The following is a 19,603-nucleotide window of genomic DNA, read 5'->3' on the forward strand; positions in this document are numbered from 1 at the left end:
ACTGGGTATTAAGTTTGGATTACTGAAAACAAACAAACAAACAAAAAACTTTACTATGTGAACTAACAAAAGTTGTTTAAGTTGCATCCTATAGACCAAAGATGCCAGAAAATATCACACCCTGAAGACACCGGATAATAACTGTATACAGTGAAGAAACCTCCAAGCATCAAGAAAAGGAAAATGCTTTATAAATAACAGACTGTTCAAATACATTTCTATCTACCATATATGGACAATTAAGTTAACAATCAGACAAAAACCACTAGCTGGACCAAAAAAACTGTCATTTAATTTTAACTTGATTACTGTGTAAAAATAACTGAATTATTGCTGTACTACTGTACTATCATTGTACTGCTGTATTATTGCTGTATTGTATTATTGCTGTACAACATCTACAACGTGTATAACCTTGCTAAACTGTTTAACCAATCCACAGGTAAAAATCAACAAACGAATGGCAGCAAACACCATGAAGGCAAGAAAAAAAAACAACAAATTGGTAAAGAAATTAAGTTACATAGTAACTACAAATTGGGTAAACAAATTGCCTGTTAGTACCAGTCATAATTTGGGTCAGTGACACTGCATCCTAACTGAGGCACATGTTAGTCAAAACAATCTTGTTCAGTATCTGGGTACCAATATTAAATCCTAACACAGCAATATTTGATAAATTGGTTACTGTCCATTCAGTAGGTTATCTGGAAGACAGCATCCATAAGAAACAACTGGATCTACGTCAACTACTGGTGTATCACAGAGCAGTTCAACCAATGGAACAGAGAAGCTACCCACTTCTGTTTCCTGCCCAGTAAAGCGGACGAGATGGTAACAACCAGCCTTAAGGATAACCTATAATATGAATGGACAGTACTGTGTAGTAACTCATTACAATATATTTACATATATAGGCCTCAGTGGTAGTGTCACTACTCCAAATTTCTGTTTTACTTCTCATATACATAGCACTGTGGGACACACTGTCACAATCCTATCCCAGTATTTTAAAACAGCCTACTACTAATGATTAGACACATGATAACTGGAATTGCCCTAATGGAAGTGTGTATCTATCTGTGTCACCAAAGTAAAAGGGCCACAGTACACCAGCAGCCTGGAAAAACATGGTTACACTTGAATATAAGTTGGTGTCATATGTACACATATATACCATACATATAGGCCCATACACACTACAAATATATGCCATATCCATATAATTCATATATATTAATTATTTGGAAGTGCCTCTAAGGATCAATCATAATATTACATTCCTCAGTCATGGTCCCGGGCCTAACATTCCCAGGCCCATCATAAGGGACTAAAAAATAATTGGATAATAAAATCTGTCTCTCAGTCGTACGAGGGAATCTGCAGACTAAACAGACAGATGGGGCATGAGTGTATGGATGGGTAAAATAAGGTGACCACATAACAGTGTTTAGCCCACTGGGTTATCTTTAGTCCATGCATTATGCTTTTCCGGGATGATGGGTAAACATCCTCCCCATAAAAAGACAAAAAGTGGGGGAATGTAGTAAGTGAAGGCCCTGATGAAGGCCCAGTATGAGGCCTTAGGCCTGAACTAAAGTAATGGTCAAGACTTTGCTAACATAAAGCAGAGTGAAGCTGTGAGCCAGAGGCAGGCCCTTCTCGCAGAAGCTGGCAAGGAAAGGGCTGATGCAAGAAGATACGTACCTAAAAGGTACTGAACACTAGAGATCAGAACATTCACATACTTGCACATTCCACACAGATAACAAGGAACAGGCCAACCCATCCCAATGACAGGGGCAAAAGGGTAATATGATGGATAGAGTTGTTTTGATCGAACCAACATGTACAAGGTGAGAGGCGGCACTTTGCTACGTAGAGGGGTTGTACCTTACTACGTAGAGGGGCTGCACCTCAATACGTCAGGAGTGATGTGTAACTTGTTTGTACCTGTGTATAAAAATGTATCCCTGGGGTGATGTCTTTGTCTGGCCTAGGGGGCAGTGGAAAGTCCCGCCACTGACTGAGCTGAGTCCATTGTCAAGAGACACTCTGTCGCAGTATGCCTGGTAGACTAAGTACTCTACGGGGACCCTGCAAGTGTGTCCGAGCGCAATAAACCTGGCCGACGTGCCTTCGTACCTTACTAGACTCTGTGGTCATTGGGGGTTCTCTTCGAGTCTGCTGTGTCAGCTATTTGCGCAAAGCTGGGACGGCACACAGAGGGAACACACGCACGCAGCCGAGTGATACCAACAGAGAGAGAGCAGAGCACCACACCGGTAGCATCTGACAACACACCTCTGACAACAAGTCATAGCTCTCTTACTGCCTTTGAAGTCTTGACATAGTCCCCAGCTCACTCAAAAGCAAAGGAGCTAGCTCAGGGCAAACCAAACCCATCTGTGGAAAAGAGTCAGTGTAAGTGGTCAGCATACCCCCCAAAACTAGGAAGTGCCAGCTGGGGAGTCTGCATGGCCGGGCAATCAGGAAGGATGTGACTTGAGTGGGGACCTGAGATCAGTGTGGGACTGCTCATGTGAGAAAAGGATGCAGGATACAGACAATACAGTTAAAATCTAACTCAGTACATATACATACAAAAGGAAATAAAAAATGCCCAAACCAAATCAGCAACTTTCTTCATGGTGGTGCCAATCATGGTTCCATCATGAAGGCTGAGTTCCATTTTGAGAGATTCAGTCTTATTGTTCTGTATGAAAACTACAGTGTATCCTCTCTGAACTTCCAGTGTTCATTCTGAGTGGAGAAAAAATTCTTGAGAATTTACAAGTAAATCTGTTAGTTTATTAAAAATAATTTTAAAATGTGTCCTTTAAGATATGTAGCATCTGTAATAGACTTTTATTGTCCCAAATTATCTTGACAACAGGATGGCACAGACTCATCAAAGCTTCCACATAGTTAAACTTCACTTGAACCTTATTTATAGGCTACATTTGAAGAAATTTAGGTGTAATTAAGCTAAAGTTATTAATAGCTGTTGTATGTAATTGTTATGATTATATAGGCTACAGGCAAAGTCTGGTCAACATCTCAGGTAATTTAAATAGGTCCATTTTGACTCCACTGATCACTTGTCTCCTCCTACAAATTATTTGCATACAGCAGTTCTATTGGTTGTAATTAATCAATGATATGAGGAAGACATGTGGATACATGTCCAAAGTTCTCATGGGTCCACCTGTTGTTGCTGCTCTTTAAAGGTTCCATGGCCACATGCTTAGTGGTTCCACTGCACATAGTGAAGCATCGTCTGGGGGAATTGAGACATGAGCATGAGGGGAACCTCAAAGTGCAGATGTTGAGCTCTTCAACCTCTCCTTTTACATAACACCAGTCTCTGTAATTTAGCCCTTTAAACCAATAGAGTAATTATACCTATCTCATAGAGCTGGAAGGGACCCTGAAAGGTCATCAAATCCAGCCCCCTGCCTTCACAAGCAGGCCCCAGTACTGATTTTGCCCCAGATCCCTAAGTGGCCTCCTCAAGGACTGAGCTCACAACACTGGGTTTAGCAGGCGAATGCTCAAACCACTGAGCTATCCCTCCCCAAAATTAAGGATTAGAGCCACCGGTACACTTTGACTCTTGTTTGATGCTATGGAGATGCAAAGCACCTGTAAACCCAGCCTAACTGGCTGATTTACACTGCTCTGGTATACTAGTGAATTGTTCTTAAAAGTTAAAAATTTAAAAGTGATTTAAGGTTGGTATGATTGAGTATGAGATCATGAGAACTATCTCATAGTAGCATTTTCTTCATGTGTGTGTTTTGGAGGGGGTAGTGTTCATGTATGACATTTTTAAGAATTGAAAAAAAAATTCCCAGACAAAAAAACTATGTTCAGATGGAGTTAGGGCTGAGAGCACATAACAATAATTTAAGGATTAAAAATATTACAGGCTGTTGTAAGTATCCCAAAACCATGGATCATAAAAGGAATACACTTTAAACACAAACTAATTTAGATAGGGAGTGCACAATGAACCAAACAACCTCCACTCTACCATATATTGACACCATCAGGGGAAAAATAAAAACATCTACGTTTAAATCAGTTTAATCAAATCTGAGACCACAAGAACTAAAATGCCTTAATCATGTAATTATAGGGTATTTGCAGGGCAGAGTTAAGGCCGTGTGGATGCCTAACTGTGCATTTCTTACCTTAACATGTTTAGATGTCTTTGAAGTGACCATGAGAACAAAAGAGTGACCATACTGGGTCAGACCAATGGTCCATCTAGCCTTATATCCTCTCTTTTAGCAGTTTCTGGTGCCAGAGGCTTCATAGGGAATTAACAGAACAAGCCAATTTATCGAGTGATCCATCCCCTGTCATCCATTCTCATTTCCTGGCAGTCAGAGGTTTAGGACACCCAATGCATGGGGTTGCATCCCTGACAATCTTGGCTAATAGCCATTGATGGACTTGTCCTCCATGAATTTATCTCATTCTTTTTTTAACTCAGTTATACTTTTGACCTTCACAGCTTCCCCAGGCAATGAGTTCCCCAGGTAGACTGCGTTGTGCAAAGAAGTACTTCCTTATATTTATTTTAAACATGCTGCCTATTAATTTAATTGGGTGACCCCTGATTCTTGTGTTACATGAAGGTGTAAATAACACTTCACTATTCACTTTCTCCACACCACTCAAGATGATATAGATCTTCATCATATTCCCCTGTGACAGGGTGTACTCCCCATACTGGCTGAGAGTAGGGTTGCCAACTTTCTTATGGCACAAAACTGAATGCCCCACCCCTGTCCACAGGCCCTGCCCCTACCCTTCCAAGGCCCTGTCCCTGCTCACTCCATCTCTCCTCCCTCGCTTTCACTGGGCTGGGGCAGGGAGTTGGGGTGCAAGAGGAGGATGAGGGCTCCAGCTAGGGGTGCAGGCTCTGGGATGGGACCAGAAATGAGGGGTTCAGGATGCAGGAGGCGGCTCAGGGCTAGGGCTGAAGGGTTTGTAGTGTGAGAGGGGGTGCAGGTTCTGGCTGGGGGTGTGGACTCTGGGGTGGGACTGGGGATGAGGGGTTTGGGATGCAGAAGGGGGCTGGGGCAGGGGCTTGGGATTTTGGGGGTGTGCGGGCTCAGGGAGGGAGTTTGGATGCAGGAGGGGACCCCGGGCTGGGGCAGGGGGTTGTGGTGCAGGAAAGCGTTCGGGGTCCCAGCCGTGCTCCTGGGAAGTGGCCACCAGGTTCCCACAGCCTCTAGAAATATGGGTGGCCTGGGAGGCTCTGCATTGTGTGCACTGCACTTGTGCCCACAGATGCTTCCCCTGCAGCTCCCATTGGTCACAGTTCCTGGCCAATGGGAGCTGCAGAGCCAGTCCTTTGGGTGGGGGCAGTGTGTGGAGCCACCCTGGCTGCCCATGCTTCTAGGGGCTGCAGGGACCTGGCGATCACTTCCAGGAGCTTGCAGAGCTAAGGCAGGCAGGGAGCCTGCCTTACCACCGGGCCTCCGCTGTGCCACCAACCAGACTTTTAACAGTGCCGACCGGAGCCGCCAGGATACCTTTTCAACCAGGCATTCTGGTCAAAAACTGGACACTTGGCAACTCTAACTCAGAGAGGGCTGAGGTAGGCCAGGTGGTCCCAATCAGCCAATTAGGTTGCAAGCTGGGAGAATTAAGGGTGCAAGGAAAGCTCTAATTAGGAGGAATCTTATTTGAGTAGAGGTAGGATGGGCTAGCATAAACTCAGGAAGCTGCCAGCAGCAAAGGTTGCTGGGAGGAAGTTTGTGGTCAACCCTTTGTTTAACAGAGAGAGGAGGGAACCGAGGGAAAGAGTAGGACCCTGGGGGCCTGACATGGCCTGAAGGGAAGGGCATATCCTGAAGAGAGCTGTGTGGAGTTGAGAACCTGTGGGGTAGGAAGTAGCAAGGTTGGTGACTGAACAGACATTGACTGCATATTGTAGAGTCCCTGGGCTGGATCCCAGAGTAGAGGGTGCCCCTATTTGCCACTGGTGAAGGAGCAATGGCAGGGCAGTGAATTGGAAGACTGCCTGGGTCACTGCAGAAGTGACAGGATCAGGGCACTAGGCATGAAGACTGCTGGATGCCTCTTGAGCAGAAAAGACTTTGAAGGACTCTACCCTGTAAGGGGGAAATGCTGAATGACCTGGCTGGAGGGTCATGTCGCAAAGATGCAGCTTCTGCAGTAAGAGAGGGGGCTGTAGATGGAGAAAGAAGGATGGAGGGGCAGCATGAAACTGTGGGTAGGGGGGTTGACCTCATGAAGCAAATTCTCAGAACAGCCAGGAGGAGACGCCATATTGTGGTGAGCAGAGCACCTTGCCACACTCCCCCTTAGTCATCTCTTTTCTAGCCTTAACAGTCCTGGTCTTTTAAATCTCTCCTCCATATGGAAGCTGTGCCATAGCCTTAATAATTTTTGTTGGCTCTCTGTACTTATTCCAATTCTAATATATCTATTTTAAGATGGGGGTGCCAGAACTGCACACAGTATTCAGGGTGTGGGCATACCATGGCTTTATATAATGGCATTATGATATTTTCTGTCTTATCTATCCTTTTCTTCCTAACATTCTGTTCATTTTTTTGACTGCCACTGCACATAGAACAGATGTTTCCAGAGAATTATCCACAATGACTCCAAGATCTTTTTTGAGTGGTAGCAGCTAATTCAGACCCCATCATGTTATATGTATAGTTCAGATTATGTTTTTCAATGTGCATTACTTTGCATTTAATTATCAACATTGAATTTCATCTGCCATTTTGTTGCATATTCTTTTGAGTAGTTTTGTATCATCTGCAAACCATGCCATCACGCTGTTTACCCCTTTTTCCAGATCATTTATTAATATGTTGAATAGGACTGGTCTCAATATAGATCCTTGGGGGACCCAACTATGCACCTCTCTCCCCTGTGAAAACTGACCATTTATCCCTATGCTTTGTTTCCTACCTTTTAACCAGTTACGGATCCACGAGAGAACCTTATTTCTTATCCCATGATTGCTTAGTTTGCTTAAGAGCTTTTGGTGAGGGACTTTGTCAAAGGCTTTCTGAAAGTCTAAGTACACTTTATTCACTAGAACTGGATCACCCTTATCCACATGTTTGTTGACCCCTTCAAAGAATCATAACTGATTAGTGAGGCATGATTTCCCTTTACAAAAGCTGTGTTGGGAGGTACGGATCAGTGTTCACGTCGCACTCCCCATCAGTGCCCTGGCCGGGGAAGCTAATGATCCAACCACAGGACCAAATTCGGTGATGAATCCTGGTCACGTGCCACCTGAGGCACGTTGTGCATGTGCTTAGAAGAAGAAAAGCTGTGTTGACTGTTTCCCAACTAATCATCTTCATCTGTGTGTTTGATAATGCTGCTTTTTATTATAGATTAAACCAGTGTACCTGGTTCTGAAATTAGGCTTAAAAATCACTGTTGCATTAGATATTTGCTATTCATCTGGTACTGAAGCTAATTATTGCAGAACTTCTAACTGGTCTGTAGTCTGAGATCCTTCAGAATGTGAATGCCATCTGGTCCTCGAGACTCATTACTGTTTAATCTGTTTGTTCCAAAACCTTTTCTATTGACACCTCAATCTAGGACTGTTCCTCAGATTTGTCACTTAAAAAGAATGAATGGCTCAAATATGGGAATTTCCCTCACATCCTCTGCAGTGAAGACAGATGCAAAGAATTCATTGAGCTTCTTTCTCCACAATGCCTTTGCCTTCCTTGAGTGCTCGTTTAGCACCTCAGTTGTCCAGTGGCCCCATTGATTGTCTGGCAGGCTTCCTGCTTCTGAGGCCATGGCTACACTAGAGAGTTGCAGCGCTGGTGAGGGGGTTACAGCGCTGCAACTTAGGATGTGGCCACACTTGCAAAGCACGGCCAGCGCTGCAACTCCCTGGTTGCAGCGCTGGCTGTACACCCGGTCGAGCCTCGGGTGTAGGGATTCCAGCGCTGGTGATCCAGCACTGGTCAGCAAGTGTGGATGCCCACCAGCGCTGTTATTGACCTCCGGGGTATAAGCAGGTATCCCAGCATACCTTAGAAGCCTCTCTGGTAATCATGCACACTCCACTGCCCTGGGCTCAGCTGACCCCACCTTTAAATGCCCCGGGAATTTTAAAAATCCCCTTCCTGTTTGCTCAGCCAGGTGTGGAGTGCAATCAATCATTCAATCAATCAGCGACCATGCCTCCACGCCCCAAACGAGCCCCAGCATGGAACAATTCCGAGCTGCAGGACCTCATCAGTGTTTGGGGTGAGGAAGCTGTGCAAGCACAGCTGCGCTCCAGAAGGAAAAATTATGATACCTATGGGAAGATATCACAGTCTTTGCTGAGAAGGGGCCATGAATGGGACGCGTTGCAGTGCAGGGTCAAAATAAAAGAGCTGAGGAATGCTTACTGCAAAGCCCGTGAGGGAAATCACCGCTCAGGAGCTGCCCCCACAACCTGCCGTTTTTACAAGGAGCTGGATGCCATACTTGGGTGTGACCCCACTGCCAATCCTAGGAGCACGATGGAGAGTTCAGAGCAGGGAGAAGTGGGGGAGGGTGTAGAGGAAGCCGAGAGTCAGGCTGCTGGCGTGGAGAGAGACACCCCGGAGTCCCAGGAGGCACGCAGCCAGGAGCTTTTCTCAAGCCAGGAGGAGGCTAGCCAGTCGCAGCAGCTGGAAGTTGCTGGTGAGGAAGAAGCTGAGGAGTGTGCTCGGGGTAAGCAGATTTTTATGTTTTGGGAGAGGAGGGTTGGGGTTATGGCTGCCTGCATGCATGCCTAAACGTGGAATAGCCCATTGATTTGCTCTATCACGTCTCTGTAATCTGCCTCGGTAATCTCTTGAAAAGTTGCAGCCAGAGCGTGTGCAATGTGCTTTCGCAAGTTGATCGGGAGGCACAACCATGGTCCCTGTCCCGGTCAGGCTAACTCGTCCGATCCACTGTGCAGCAAGGAGTGGGGGGACCATGGCTGCACACAGGCAAGCTGCATAGGGGCCAGGGCGGAATCCACATTGCTGTAGAAGATCCTCCCTCTCTTCCCAGGTAACACACAGCAGTGATATGTCTGGCAGTAGGAAACCCTGTTGAGAATTTAGGGATACTTGAGTGCAGGGTGCCAGGTTCGCGGTCCCCCCCCCCCCCGCCCCGCGGTGCGTTCCAATCTCCCCACCCCCTTCCAGCATGTAGCCAGCCCTGCGGTGCCCTCCGGTCTCTCCACCCCCTTCCAGCACGTAGCCAGCCCCGCGGTGCACTCCGGTCTCCCCCACTCCTTCCCAGCAGGCAGCCAGCCCCGCGGTGCCCTCCGGTCTTCCCCCCCCCCTTCCCAGCAGGCAGCCAGCCCCGCGGTGCCCTCCGGTCTTCCCCCCCCACCTTCCCAGCAGGCAGCCAGCCCCGTGGTGCCCTCCGGTCTCTCCCCCCACCTTCCCAGCAGGCAGCCAGCACAGCTGTGCATTTCCCCCACACACACACACCAGCAGGCCGGCAATTACGCAGACCGCCCCCCCCCGCCAGCAGCTCGCCACCTTCCTGTTCACTACTGTTCCCTGTGCAGGACACCAGCTACCTCCTGTACCCAGTGCAGATAAACCCCAGTGACCCATCGGTCAATTCCCCCTCCCAAGTGCAGTCGGGGCAGAAATACTCACCCCATTGCTCGCCACGCCTTCGCTTCCCTGGCCTGTCTGTGTTATGTTAGGTATGTGGGAAGGATGCTACAAAAAGTCTAAAAACTCCTTCACTGTGTGATAATAAACAATGTAGCCTCTGTGTATTACATGTTTCTATCTATGTTTTTTTTAGTGACCTTGATTAATGCAGCCGGATCACCGGCCTCACGTCGCTTGCAGAACTTGAGAAAAAATCCGCGAAAATCAAAAGAAGAATTGATCAAAGCAGTTATGATTCACTACAACAGAGAAAGTAGGAAGACGCAGGAATGGAGAGAGAAAATGTATGAGTGGAGCCAAACAGAAAGCAGGAGAAAGGAATTGGCTACCAAAAAAAACTCAAAGCAGATGATAAGCCTCCTGGCTCGCCAAACTGACTCTTTCAAGTCTCTCGTAGCCATGCAGGCAGATCTGTACCATGGTAACCCACACCCCGCCCAAAGCTCTCTTTCTTGTTCCCCAGTATTTGCACAAAACACCTTTCTCCAGCAGCCAGTTTCTTATTACCCCCAGCTGCCCCCAACACCTGTACAATCACCTACCAGCCCTGATAACTACAATTCTTACCCTGTGCACTCCACCCCCATTACCCTGCAGCATAGTAATCCTGAAGTGCAGCAGACATTGAACAGTAATCCAAACAGGACATATTCAAACCTCTGAATGTACAGTCCACCACCCTAACCCCCCTGGCCTTTTATGTACTGTACTTTGAATAAAGGATTTTATGGCTTTTACAATATGTTTTATTATTGTAGGAAGTGGTAAATATTGTACCCCAAGATAGAAAGGAGCACAGCAAAGGCACCAAACATTACTGTTGGCTCTCAGCATCAAATTGCTCCCTTAAGGCATCCCTAATCCTTGAAGCCCTTTCCTGGGCCTCTCTAGTAGCCCTGCTCTCTGGCTGTGCAAATTCATCCTCTAGGCGTCGAACCTCGGAGGTCCGTTCCTCACTGAATCTTTCACCCTTCCCTTCACAAATATTATGGAGGGTACAGCATGCGGATATAAAAGCAGAGATGCTGCTTTCCCCCAAATCTAGCTTCCCATAAAGACACCTCCAGTGGGCTTTCAAATGGCCAAAAGCACACTCCACAGTCATTCTGCACCGGCTCAGCCTGTAGTTGAACCGGTCCTTGCTCCTGTCAAGCTTCCCTGTATACGGTTTCATGAGCCATGGCATTAAGGGGTAAGCAGGGTCTCCAAGGATCACAGTGGGCATTTCGACGTCCCCTACTGTGATCTTGCGGTCTGAAAAAAAGTCCCGGCCCTCAGCCTCCTGAACAGGGCACTGTTCTGAAAGATGCATGCATCATGCTCCTTTCCAGGCCATCCTGAGTAAATGTCAGTGAAACGCCCACGGTGATCCACAAGTGCTTGCAGAACCACGGAGAAATACCCCTTGTGATTAATGTACTCTGACGCCAGGTGGGGTGGTGACAGAATAGGAATATTGCGTCCCATCTATTGCCCCTCCACAGTTAAGGAAACCCATTTCTGCAAAGCCATCCACAATGTCCTGCACGTTCCCCAGAGTCACAGTTCTTCTTAGCAGGGTATGATTAATGGCTGTGCAAACTTGCATCAGCACCATTCCAACGGTGGCCTTTCCCACTCCAAACTGGTTCGCCACCGATCGGTAGCTGTCTGGAGTTGCCAGCTTCCAGATTGCAATAGCCACCCGCTTCTCCACTGGCAGGGCAGCTCTCAATCTCGTGTCCCTGCGCCTCAGGGTAGGGGCGAGCTCAGCACACAGTCCCATGAAAGTGGCTTTTCTCATCCGAAAGTTCTGCAGCCACTGCTCGTCATCCCAGGCTTGCAGGACGATGTGATCCCACCACTCAGTGCTGGTTTCCCGAGCCCAAAGGCTCCATTCCACGGTGCTGAGCACGTCTGTTACTGCCACAAGCAATTGAGTGTCTTGAGCGTCAGGCGTTTCAATATCATCATCTGACTCCTCACTGTCACTTTGCAGCTGAAGGAATAGCTCCACTGCCATGTGTGATGTGCTGGCAACATTCATCAGCAAGGTCCTCAGCAGCTCAGGCTCCATTTGTAACAGAAATCTCAGAAATCGCGCTACAGACTCACAATGCTGCCAAAATGCTCGGAATGTGTAGCAAAGCACCACAGGGCGTTGAAACAGGAATCGGAAAGACCCGCACACTTCCTTCCCCTTCCCACAAGCCACAGCGCCAAAATGGGACGAGGTGATCTGTGGGATAGCTGCCCACAATGCACCACTCCCAACAGGGCTGCAAGTGCTGCAAATGTGGCCACACTGCAGGGCTGGTAGCTGTCAGTGTGGCCACACTGCAGCGCTGGCCCTACACAGCTGTACTAACACAGCTGTAACTCCCAGCGCTGCAGAACTGCAAGTGTAGCCATGGCCTGATATATTTAAAAAAAAATTGCTGTTAGTTTTTGTGTCCTTTGTTAGTTGCTCTTCAAATTTTTTTTGTCCTGCCTAATTATACTTTTACATTTGACTTGCCAGAATTTATGCTCCTTTCTATTTTCTGTAGTAGGTGTTGACTTCCAATTTTTGTCTTTTGTCTCTTTGCCTCTTTTACTCTGTTAAGCCATGATGACTTTTTTTTGGTTCCTTATTCTTTCTTTCTTTTTAATTTGTGGTATGCATATAATTTGAGCCTCTGTTATGGTGTTTTTTAAAAGTTTCCATGCAGCTTGCAAGCATTTCACTCTTGTGATTGTTCCTTTTAACTTCCACTTAACTAGCCTCCTTATTTTTGTGTAGTTCCCCTTTTTGAAGTTAAATGCTACTGTGATGTTTTTCTTTGGTATTTCCCCCATATAAGGATGTTAAATTTAACTACATTATGATCGCTATTACTGAGCGATTCAGCTATGTTCTTCCCTTGGACCAGACCCTGTGTGCCACTTAGGAGTAAATTAAGAATTGCCTCTCCCTTTGTGGGTTACAGGACTAGCTCTTCCAAGAATCAGTCATTAATAGTGTCTAGAAATGTTATTTCTGCCTTCCGTCCTGTGGTGACATGTTCCATGTCAATATGGGGATAGTTGAAATCCCCGATTATTATTGGGTTTTCTGTTTTTGTAGCCCCTCTAATCTCCCTGAGCAGTTCACAGTTACCATCATCCTCCTAGTCAAGTAGTCAGTAGTATAGTCATATTGCTATACTGTTGTTCAATCATGCAATTTCTATCCAGAGAGATTCTATGGTACTGTTTGATTCATTTAAGATTTTTACTATATTTTACTCTGTTTTTCTTTCATGTATAATGACACTCCTGCACCAGCACAACCAACTCTGTCATTCCTATACATTTTGTACCCTGGGATTGCCATGGCCCATTGATTCTGTGGTGCCTGTTACATCAACATGCTCATTTAATACCAGGCATTTGAGTTCACCCTAGTGCTGGCTCCGCAGCTCCCACTGGCCAAGACCTGCAACCAATGGGAGCTTTGGGGACAGTGCCTGTGGGCATGAGGGCAGCACGCGAAGCCTCCCTGTCCGCCCATGCATCTAGGGGCTGTACTGCAGGGACCTGACGTCCTCTTCCTGGGAGCCACAGTAAATGCCACCAGGGCCCTGCACACCTGCCCGCCATCCCTTTCTGCACCCAGACTCCCCCCTGCAGCCTGCACCCTGCCCCCCCACAACATCCCAACACCCTGCCCCAGCCCTGAGCCCCCTCCTGCACCCCAAACCCCTCCTCCCTGGTCCCATCCCAGAGCCCACACCTCCAGTGGAAGCCCTCACATCCTCCCCAACCCCTCCCTCATCCTGGAGCCCCCTCATGCACCCCAAACTCCTCATCCCCGGCCCCACCACAGAGCCCCCACTCCCTACCGGAGTCCTCACCTCCTTTCCGCCCCAACCCCCTGCCCCAGCCCAGTGAAAGTGAGTGAAGGTGGGGGAGAACAGGTGACGGAGGGATGGGGATAGAGCGAGCGGGGGTGGAGCCTTGGAGAAGGGGTAGGGTGGGGGGATTGGTTTTGTGTGATTAGAAAGTTGGCAACCCTACCTGCAGTCCTTATTTAACTAGAACTCCCTAGTGGGCTTTGTATTGCTCACAACTGGGAATATGCACAAGCCACTCCAAGAGGAAGGAAACTTATCAATAGGTAGGGTCTTGCCTCTGTGTAGCCACACGACTCAGCCACTTACTCCTCTTCTTCACAGTTCTAGTATCATTGACTGTGAGGTGCAGTGGGTGGAGCTGTGTCAACTGAATCTCCATGTCCCTGTTATAACTTTCGCTCTGAACGTTCAGTGCTACAAGCAGCCCTGGTGTGTGCTGGGTTCCAGAAGGCTCCTGAAGTGCAGCTGGGCTGGGGGCTTATACTAGTATAAATATACGGAAGGAAATGGGAATACTTATTGAAGGGTCACAGGTACTCTAGGGTAAATAACTGTTTCCCTGTGTGGTATTTTTTGTAACTTGAAATCAACCACAGTATATTTTAAATTCTCTTAGTAGATTTTCTGTCCATTCTAATGTAACCAAACTCCCCAATCCCCCACAACTAGCAGTAAATGTTTCAGCTTATCAAATTCCATTATTTCACACACACACACACACACACACACATGTGCACACAGATGTACCTACTATACATATCTGTATGTGATGTGAAACGTTTACAGCTGCCTTAAAAGTGTTTCTAGCTCAAGGTCACTCAAGTTTCTTGTCTGTAGTCTCCAGTGAAATGTAAAAGGATTAGAATGTTTGCAGACACAGTTTTTGGGCGGGATAGATGATACATCATTTTGGTGCGAATTGAAGGGGATGTTTGGAGGCATCACATTGATCCTGTTAGTAGGAGAAATGTGAATTGTTTGGGGTATTTTCAGCTGTTCCTTGATTAATTCATCCTCCTCTGTAGAGCTTTAATGAGCTCCAGGTTGTAATCCCTTCCCCCTTCCCTTTGCCCTGATGCTTCTAATTTCAAACAAGTATTTGAAAATAGAAGTGGCTCTGGATATGAAACATGACCTTTAACCTCCTTGCAACTTCTCTGATTATCGCAGCCTTTGGAAAGTAGATGCATCTCACCAAGCCTGTAACTTGGAAATATTCAGCTCAAGTTACTTCAAAGAGTGTCTTTCTAACATGTCTTAGGGATATGCCACTTTCAGATGTAAAATAGGAAACAGCTGCATGCTTCAGACAGACAATAGGGACCATCCCACATCTTTAGTGGATGGGGAAACAAGCCCAAGTTCCACATGCCTTGTAAGAAGCAAGACTGTCCTTTTGAATTAGGTTATTGCTTTGCTTCTGCAGCTGAATAATCACTAATGTTTACATGGCCAACTTAATGCAAAAAAGCAGCTGTTTCATCCTTTTCTATCTGCCACTAAGGTATTAATTAATGGGAAGGCAAGTACTCACAGTGTTCCAGACACCTGCTGTAGTTTGAAACAAGATATGTGTCTTTACACCACCTCTCTTTTCCACCCTTAAGATTAAGGACAATTTGAAAACTGTAGAGATTTGTCCCCAGTCCATCGTGTCATAAAATGGCTGGGCCTTTAAGGGGAGATGGGCCCCAGTCCACCCATGACAAACTTAATTCATTTCCACAGAGTGAGTAGTAATGAGTGATGTCATGTGACAAATGGGTCATGTGGCTAAAATCAGATAGATCTCTGACTGTGGATAAGAGAAGCCCGGAGAAGCATAAGAGGAACATTGCTATAGGAGGAGCTAGTGCCTGTGGTGGGTCCCGGAACAAGGCTTAGACCATGGCTACACTTGCAGATGTAGAGCGCTTTGGGTTAAACCAGCCTTCGGAGAGCGCACCAGGGAAAGTGGTGCAGTCTGTCCACACTGACAGCTGTAAGCGCACTGGCATGGCCACATTCGGAGCACTTGAAGCAGCATTTGGAGCGGTGCATTATGGGCAGCTATCCCACAGAGCACCTCTTCCTATTCTGGCGCTGTGGCTTGTGGGAAGGGGTCATGGGTTGTGGGGCATTCTGGATCCTGTCCCAACGCCCCATGATGCATCACTTTGCATCCCAGCAATCCCTGTCTCTCTGTCCACATTTGGTGCCATCTTTCAATGGTTTCTGGAAGCCACTAAGCCGATTACCCTTCTTGCAACCAGGAGGATTACCATAGGCACATGGAACGTGAGGACCATGTACGAGTGCCAGGGAAGGTCTTCAACCCAAGAAACACCTGGCGACGTGACCTTCAGGCTGATAGCAAAAAAAATGGGCTATACCTGGAACCAGCTAGAGCAAATGGCCCAGGATAGAGGACTCTGGAAATCTGTGGTTGGCGGCCCATACCCCGATTGGGGTGACGGGCATGAGTGAGTGAGTGAGTCAATGGTTTCTGTGTAGAGCATGCTTTGTCTTCCCTTTCGGTCTGTGGGAATGGAGCCCGAACTGCTGCAGAACATGCTGACGAATCTCGTCAGCACGTCTCGTCAGGCAGTCGAGTCACTGCTTAAGATCCAAAGTGACAGTGAGGGGTCCGATGATGATATCAAGTCGCGTAATGCATATGACGCAAAATTCCTTGTCTCATTCACGGCTATGGTCTCCAGTTGAACTACAGGCTGAGCCGGTGCCAATGACTGTGGAGTGTGCTTTTGGCCATTTGAAGGGCCACTGGCGCTCTCTTTATGGGAAGCTGGACTTGGCCGAAGATGACATCCCCGCAGTTATATCCATGTGCTGTACCCTCCATAATATTTGTGAAGGTAAGGGTGAAAGTTTCACTTAGGCATGGGCCTCGGAGGTTCAACACCTGGAGGCTGAATTTGCACAGCCAAAGAGCAGGGGTATTAAAGAGGCCCTGCCTGGGGCTGCAAGGATTAGGGGTGCCTTGAGGGAGCAATCTGAGGCTGAAAGTCACCAGTAATGTGGTGGTGCTCTGCATGGGAGTTAAGTGCAGTGGCTGTGTTTGGTACACTGACTTGCAGTGCTTGTTGCTTTCCTGGGCTAAGGCATATTTTGCATTATGCACTAATAAAGTGAAGTAAAAAACTCCATTTATTTAAAAAAATTAATTTATTGACAAAAAAAACAAAGTAACACAGAAATACCAAAAGGGCAAGGGGGTGGGGTGGGGTGGGGACTGGTTCACTCATAGGCTTGAGTATGTCCTGATTTCATACTCTCGAATCCTGTCTGGAGTGCTGTACTTTAGGATGGTTATAAGGCATGTTGAGGGGGGTTGAGTGCAGTGGATAAGGGTCATAGTTTTCGTGGGTGGGTGGTAAAGCTATGGGTGTAGGAGGCAGCTGGGGGCAGATGTTGGGGTAAGTGGGTTGGAGGGAACATAGGGGCACAAGGGGGAAGAGATTTGGAACAAGGGCTGCGGGGGAGGGGAGCGAGCATGGTAGTGTTCCTCCTGCATGGCGACGAGCGCCTGGATAGAGTCCGCTTAGTGCTCCATTATGCTAATCAGCCGTTCCGTGCTTTGCCACCTGTGCGTCGCGTTTTCCTGGCGGATCCTCCTTTCACTGTCCCTCCACTTCTGTGCCTTTTGATTAGACTGCTGCATGACTTCATGCAGCATATCTTCTTTGCTTTTACGCGGCCTCTTCCGAAGTATTCTCAGTCTCTTGGCCAGTGATAAGATGATGGTGGAGACCTCAAGGTTGCACCTATACAGGCAAAATGCAACACTTAACAGAGGCAGTATTTTACACACCAGACAGAGCAATGATTCCCCCACACCTAAGGAGGGCAATCGCAAAAACCATACTTTGCCTGTCCCAAAGTGAGCGCACATAACCCACGGGAGCCCCAGAAATGGTGAGTAAGCACAGGGTCCATGGGGACTGATTGTTTCATGGCTGTACTGTCCTCTGGGTTTCTGTGCCATGGGGAGAGCCAACAGCTGCAGAAGGCACTACACCGAACACTGTCCCAACATTCTCCACAGGAGTTCGTCCTGGAAGATATCTCACTGCTGAGGGTGACCAGGGAAGCAAGGGAGGGTCTTCTCCTACAATGCATCTTCTGCCCTGGCCCATACGCAGCTTGCCTGTGTGCAGCAATGGTCCCCCATCCTCTCCCAAAGAGCCCGTACCTAAAAACTTCCTTCCCGAAAAGAAAGCGGCTTACCAGGAACCTCCTCTGTTGTTTGTTCTTCTCCAAGCAATGGATGCCACGACTGGATGCCTTCCTCCTGGCTCAAGAAGAGCTCCTGGGTTGTCTCCCCCAACCTCAGCATCATCGCTCGCACGTTCCTCCTCTTCCCCTCCACCCCTTGCTGTGCTGTGCTGGTCATTGCAGTGGAGGTGGGATCGCCCCCAAGTATTACGTCCAGCTCTTTGTAGAATTTGCAGGTCATGGGGGCAGCACCGGAGCAGCCTTTTGCCTCGCGGGCTTTGTGGTAGGCATTCTGCAGCTTGTTTACTTTAACCCTGCACTGCAGCACGTCCCAGTCATGGCCCCTGTCCATCATGGCCCTTGATATGTGCCCGAAGGTATCATAATTCCTACATCTGGAGCACAGCTGGGACTGCACAGTTTCCTTCCCCCAAACACTGATGAGGTCCAGCACCTTGCCATTGCTCCATGCTGGGGATCACCTCGCGCATGGAGGCATGGCCACCTGGAAAGATGCGCTGAGAGCACTCCACGCCTGGCTGAGCAAACAGGAAGGGGATTTTCAAAACTCCCAGGGAATTTAAAGGGTGGGTCTGATGCTTGGTCACCTGAAGACAGGGCAGCAGAGTTCAAAAGTGATGACCAGAGTGGCTAGAATAGGCATTGTGGGACACTTCCGGAGGCCAGTCAGAGTGCATTAGGTGTCCACACTGGCACCGCGGTGCTCCAGCGAGAGCGCAACAAACGTTATTCCTCTCTGAGAGGTGGAGTACCAGGAGTGCTCCAGCCGCGGAGTCAGAGCGCTCTACGTGCCTTGCCAGTGTGGACAAGGAGCAAGGTAAAGCGCTCTTGACAGCTTTATTGCGCTGTAACATGCAAGTGTAGCCAAGGTCTTAGGCTCCAGGGAGGCAGCCTGGAGTCAGTGTTCCTGAAAAGCAATAGGGAACTGAAGAGAGTCCAAGAGAGGGGAGATATGAGTTTGGAGTGGGAGGAAGAGGCTTCAGTAGTGTTCGTTGTGTTTGTAGTTTCAAATTCTGCTGAGGGGCTTGAGGGTGAAGTCCTGGGACCAGTTACTCTGCAAAGAAAGTGTGTGACTGGGGATGAACCTAGGAGGGGCAAAGGTGTGGCTGAAGAGGACTTTTGTTTTGAGGTTCTCTTTAATTTGGAAAGACTGTGTTGTTGGCCCTGGTGGTGCTGAGTGAGAGTAAGAAGCCATCTGGGCAAAGCTAGCTCAGGGCCTGACCAATTACAGGTGGACTTGGATACCCAGAAAGAAGGGGTGAAAGTAAAATTGAAAACTTACCCATATGAGGCTGGCTCCATCCCGCCCAAGGCTCCAGTGGGGATTTAAAGGGCCCGGGGCTCTGGATACTGCTGCCACTGCCACAGCAGTGGCTGGAGCCCTGGGCCCTTTTAAATCGCCAGCCCTGTGGCAGCTGCTCCTTTTGCCCTCCCTCCTCATTGGCAGCCTGGGGGGGGGGGGCAAAAAGGGCAGAAACAATAAAGCGCTGCCGCGGCAGCACTTTAAAGTAAGGTGGCAGGGGCCATTACCAGCCCATACCGCCTTACTTTCACTGCTGCCTGAAAGGCTAGTGAACTCTAAGAATGACCCGGCCAGAGAGCTGAACCACACTAATCCCTGGGAGAGAGAGACTCACAGATGCTGACTTTCTGATTTTTCTCTAGGGGTGCTCAAACCCTGCTCTACTCCACCCTCACTTCACTCCTTGCCCCAAGGCCCTGCCCCATTCCACACCTTCCCCCGAGCACATCCTACCTTCTTTCCACCTCTTCCTGCCCCTGCTTCTCTCCTCCCAGCATCTCCTGCCCTCTGCTGATCAGTGGTGGGCA

This window comes from Gopherus evgoodei, chromosome 15 (genome assembly GCF_007399415.2).
Source record: "Gopherus evgoodei ecotype Sinaloan lineage chromosome 15, rGopEvg1_v1.p, whole genome shotgun sequence".
In the NCBI taxonomy this organism is placed as follows: Eukaryota; Metazoa; Chordata; order Testudines; family Testudinidae; genus Gopherus; species Gopherus evgoodei.